Here is a 6,268-nt window from a genome sequence, read left to right as displayed (position 1 = left end):
ACTAGATTTGATGTATTGCTTTAGCATTTGAGCTAATGCAGCTTCTTTAAGGTGCACTCATTATATTTCCCCTCTGAAAATTGAACTTATAAAGAAATAAATAGTATTTTTTTTAAACTTTTAACAAAAGTATTTTTGAAATATTAAAATTTGAGTTGAAATGAAGACCCCAGTCATATCAGTAACCTAATAAAAGCTGTTTTGTTTTACATGTCTCCTTATGGTGGCACCAGCTGAATCCTGTTTTTGCATGTTTTCCTTTTGTGGAATTAATTAATTCTGACTGCAAATAGAGTATTTCTTCAAAGACATTGGTAACCAAAAACGTTTGCTTTTGCTTTCCTGTTCGTCAACATGACGAATCCACCTGACAAACTTGAACCCGTTGCAAAATTTGCATCGAGAGATCTTTCGCCCTCACGTGAAATCGTGTAGATTCCTATTGAAATAACTGGATTTCGCCCACAAAAATTCACCAAACAAATGTGACCGCACTTTAAGATCGACAAAAAATGACAGTCGACAGTCTTTGAATACTTTGAATCTCAGATACTTTGAATACTGCACCTTTAAGAGTATTCAAAATCAGTCAAAACTGGATTGGTCCTCTTCTTTTTAACATTTTGTAAATGAATTCCTCATATAACATCAAAGTTAACATACCAAAAGTCAGTTAAAGGGATACATGCACCAATTTGTGTAACAAAACAAAATAAATATGTTTTTGTTATATATCATGGTGCTACGTAAATGTATACATAAAGTTTTTTTCCTTTATAGCGTACATAGAGTAGATGTGATGTGATTTATTGAAAGCAATGTGATTCCTTGTATCTAGTGCCTTACAATTACTCACATTACAAGTAACTTTCAGAAAAAAATGAGCTTTTAGGGTCATGCTAACATCCATCAAAGCAGAGTCATTTAATTCAAACAAAAGCATGGTGAATTAACTGAACTTGGACATATTAAGAGTGTCCATTGTAGTCATCAGCTTCTAGGAGGATTTTTATCTCAAAGGCCATTTGTTTCCACTTATTAGTTCAAAGAATCCCCTTCATGTTGGTCATTGCTGTTCAGCATGAAGATAATGCAGTAATTTAGTATTTTTTTATAGATTAAAGGCAAGGAGCATTTGGCTTATCTTGCCAATTCTGCCCTTTTCCCATGTATTTTTCCTTAATTTTTTAGAGGTTTTGCTTATTTGAGAAATGGAGCATTTGATCACACTGTGCTTACTATGGATTAGGAAGGGAGAAAGGATGATGTCTGTGTTTTATTCTGCATAACCACAGAGTGCCTGTACCTACAATGTTTATACTTTATGTGGATAAATGAATAGCTTAAATATTTTAAATGTAACTTTTGACCATATATGATTTTGAGAGACACACACATAACCGATAAATGAGCATACATTGAGATTTGACCATGTATGAGGCATTGTGCCAGTATCGCATTACATCAGGCTACAATGGGACCTGATTTCCATTAGCTGATTAATATCATCATCTACAATCCAGATCATGCCAGATTGCTATATGTTAATCAAGCTTTTGCTCTTCTTATTTTATTATTATTTATATACTGTTATAGTTTTTATTAATATTTTAAATAAGCTTTTATATTTTCAGTTTTCCTTTTGATTTTTGATTAATTTTGTTAATTTTATTAGTCTTCGTTTTTTTAAATAATACTAAGGAATTTATTTCAGTTTCAGCTTTAGATTAATGCATTTGGCAAGCACTTTTATCCAAAACGACTTAATATTGCATTCACGGTACACATTTGATCAGTTCTTGTTTTCCCTGAATCAAAGCCATGACCTTGGCATTATAGCGCCATGCTTTAGTCTTTGAGCTACAGGATGTTTTTGTTAGGTTTTAGTTTCTATTTATTTCTAGTTTAAAAATGTAGTGCTTCAACTTAAACTTTTATTGTTCGTTTTAAAGGCAACATTTCTTTAACTTTTTCATCTAATATTTATGCTTTATTTTATTAAACAGATATATTTCTAATAATGTTAGTTTTAGTTAATAACCCAGCTAATCAGTTTGTCATTATTGCATTGAAGGACCAGTGTGCATTTTATTTCAGCAGAGGGATCACTAGGGACTAGGGATATTGAATAAATAGATATTGATGTTTTTTTTTTTAAGGAAAATCTGGCTGATTGGTGTCATGGGTTGCCATGTAGTTAAATCCCAAAGACAATGTGTGATGCAGAATGACCCAATTACTTTTAATGAACACAAAGATATATAAGACTATACACATAAGTCACATTACATTGATGAGAGACAATGAATAGTGGAGAACTGGGGGCTTAAATATGCTGAGGATGGTAATCAATGGAACACAGAACAGTATTACCTAAACTTTCTTTCTTAAAGGGATAGTTCACCCAAAAAAGAAAACTCTGTCAGTAATTACTCATCCTCATGTAGTTCCAAACCTGTCAGACTTTCGTTCATCTTCGGAACACAAATGGAGATCTTTTTGATGAAATCTTCAAGTTCATTAAGAGATCGTAAAACTAATCCATATGAATTCAACGGTTTAGCCCAAATTTTCTAAAGAGACGCGATCACTCTTTATGATGAACAGATTGAATTTAGGCTTTTATTCACATATAAACATTTATCAACACAAACATCAGTTGTGGTAAATGGAAGTTCAATCATGTTCGCTTGAAGTGCAAGAACCAATGAGTTTCATTCTCATGTTACGCAGCACATTTGAGCTTCAGCAAGAACCAATGAGGTTCATTCTCGTGTGTTACGCAGCATGTTTGAGCTTCAGCAAGAACCAATGAGGGTTGTTTCAACACTATCTCACGACCAATTCGTACGAATTCGTACAAATGATAAAAAGTTGGCTAATTCGTACAAATTCGTACAACCTCACTCGTACGAATTTGTACGATTTGTCTAAACCCACGTGATGGGTAGGTTTAGGGGCGGGGTCAGGGGTAGGTCATTCGTATGAATTCATACGAATTGGGCAATTCGTAAAATATGTACGATTTTGCAAAAATACGAGTGAGGTCGTATGAATTCGTACGAATTAGCCACCTTGTAGAATTTGTACGTTTTCCCGTGAGATCAGGTTGGTTGTTTTCGCATGTCAAACAGGTTCGGTTGAGCTTCTGTTTATGTTCGCTGATCAATGTTTATATGTGAATAAAAGCCTGAATTAAATAGGGGTGGTGTGGCGCAATGGATAAGACACATGCCTTTGGTGTGAGAGACCCGGGTTCGAATCCACTGTGAGACACCAATGTGTCCCTGAGCAAGACACTTAGTTGCTCCAGAGGCGTGCGACCTCTGACATATATAGCAATTGTAAGTTGCTTTGGATAAAAGCGTCAGCTAAATGAATAAATGTAAATGTAAATCTGTTCATCATATAAATCGATCGAGTCTTCTCGGGAAATATGGACTAAATCGTCCTATTCATATGGATTTGTTTTACGATCTCTTTATGAAATTTTTGAAGCATCAAAGTTTCAGTTGCATAGCCATCAATGGAGGGACAGAAAGCTTTAAGATTTCATCAAAAATATGTTTATTTGTGTTTTGAAGATGAACACTGTCTTACAGGTTTGGAATGACATGAGGGTGAGTAAATGACAGAATTTTTATTTTTTGGGTGAACTAACACTTTAAATGTGGCTTTATGCACACTGCAGTGACCAGTAATCTGCAGCTAACAGAGCAATTTGCGCTCTTTTTTTCCACTTCCACAAACATTGCAGTCCAACTGTACGTTTACTAGAGATATAACACCACATATAAAACATTAAGTGTAATGTAAACTGACGTCACTGCCATTTTATGATGGTGCCTCACGATTCAAGTTAGCCGTTACGCGTTTTCCAATGATAGGAGCCACATACCCTCTCATCTCCCAATAATTTATTATTAATATAATACTGAGTTACTGATTCGTCTAATTCAACTGGATTGATTCAAATGTGAATATGTGATTTCTGCTACAGTGTTTCAGACAAGATTAGCACTAATTTCCATTACTGACATAGTCATAGCTTTAGAAAAATCACCTGGCTTCATTTGCACTTTGGTGGGACAACTTCAATCCAACATTCCTGTGTCTTTCTCTATCTCACTTTTGGACTGGTTTGGGGCCTGGGAGGCATTCATCATCCCACCAGGCAGGGGGCACCTTTACTCTACGCCTACTGCTGCTCACGCACTCTCCTCTGTGCTTTTCTTCTTAGCTCTTTTATTTTCACTCCTCTTTAAGGTCTTGCCTTTTTGCTGTGTTTTGAACATTTTAGGGTAAGTGACTAAAATAGTGCATTATGTCTGCTAGGTTTTCAAATCAAAGTGTACTGACCCATTTTACACACTCATTTTGCTAACTCTATGTCTAATTAGAATATAGATTAATAATATGTTATGCACCCTATGTTTTTAATGTCTCTTCTTCTTCTGTTTCAGGTTATACATGTATTAAAGTTACGTCTTCAAGATACCGTCAGACGTCTTCTCTCTCAAATCAAACGAAAGAAAAATCATTGCAAGAGATCGAAGCTGTCCTTTTTTCACATATAGCATAAAACTGTACCATATAACTTGTATTGCCAACATTGGTGCGTTTTCTGTCATGTCACCAAATAAAGAATTAGAAAAATTTGACTATTTCCAATGTGTGAGTTTGTGTGTACTCACATGGTGACATTAATCTACTGTATCTTGTTGTTGTTGGTGGTAAATAGTGATGGGAGATTTAGCTGTCTAGCTGAATCCCACTGGACTGAATCACTAATCATTCTTAGATCTTGACATGAAAGCCAACCATAGATCTGCCTCCAAAATGCCCTTCAAGGTGCCAAGTTCCCAGTCCAAAGGATGAGGGTGCGAAACTGATAGACGAGGTTGTGAGGCTTCTCTGGAAAGAGAGAGAGAGAGAGAGAGAGAGAGAGAGAGAGAGAGAGAGAGAGAGAGAGAGAGAGAGAGAGAGAGAGAGAGAGAGAGAGAGAGAGAGAGAGAGAGAGAGTGCAGAATACTTAACATTTGAATCATTAATCTTTCATCAAAGTCTGAGAGAGGCAAAAAAGAGGCGGGTTACATAGACATCATTATGAAACAGAAAGCAATGGTTGAGATTCAATAAAGAATAACTAGAACATGAAAATCCATTTATCAGAGTGGAACTTAATTCAAATACCATTTATTAGAAAGTAGAATTTATTGGTTTGTTAAGAAATGTTCTGGATGACAATTGAGCTAGCACTTTGTTCCAGATTGGTTATTTTTAGGGACAAAATCCTAACTTTCTTAGGAACATTACTTTTGGATTCTATTTTTAACCATAAACTAACATTTGTAAAACTTTCCAAAAAAAGAAAAGAAAAGTTGTCTCTTACTCTAAAAAAAAGTTTCCAGCTTTAAATAATGGAATATATTTTTGCATCCAAATGCCAAATGTGCAATTATGTTGCATACATTTATTAATCATGTGCATTAGACCTCACAAAGCAGTGAAAACCAGATGCATTGCCTGATAAATGGCAGATCTATCATGATACATGCTAAAAACATTTTTTTTTTTTTTTTTTTTTGAAGATATGGCAGAAATTAGGAAGGGGGAGAAGGGAGAAATCATTCAGCATTTGTGTCAACGTCTATTTTTGTACATTCCAGATCTTTTTTTGATCTAGCTTAAATCAAAGCAAATGATGGATGATGTAGGCCTAGCCTATACAGACACTTTTGCACCGCAGGAGCACGAAAGGAACATTCTGTAACTGCTGAAATCTGAATGATACATTAAAAGTAAATAACTAAATTTCTTAAACGTTTCATAAGGAACTTTGGTTAGAAAGTTTTAACCTTCTTCAATACTGAAACCGGTTTTTAACGACATCTCCATGAAAATAGAAATCAGTCAATATGACGATTTTGCAAAGCACGTTTTTCCTCAAATATAATTGTGATATGTATTATTGTTATCGACATAACTTGAAAATGTACCTTTCACTCTGTGTTGGCTGGAACAATCAATTGTTTTGTGTATTTGAACGCCATCTTGTGGTGAGTGACGTGATTTACGTGCGCCTGTCATATTAACAGGACCAGGTGACCCCCGTAACAGGTAGTTTTTTTGTATCCTTCCAGATAAAATAGTTTTCCTCAACCTTTCCCGTTCCATTTTAAACTAGCATTTCTATCAATAATAAGTAATTAAGACTTGAAAATACTGTAGAAAACGACGAATTCCGAAAAATAGGAACTAATAAAAT

The sequence above is a fragment of the Rutilus rutilus genome, assembly GCF_951802725.1.
Source record: "Rutilus rutilus genome assembly, chromosome: 19".
NCBI lineage: Eukaryota > Metazoa > Chordata > Actinopteri > Cypriniformes > Leuciscidae > Rutilus > Rutilus rutilus.
Note: the sequence above shows the minus strand (reverse complement) of the source record.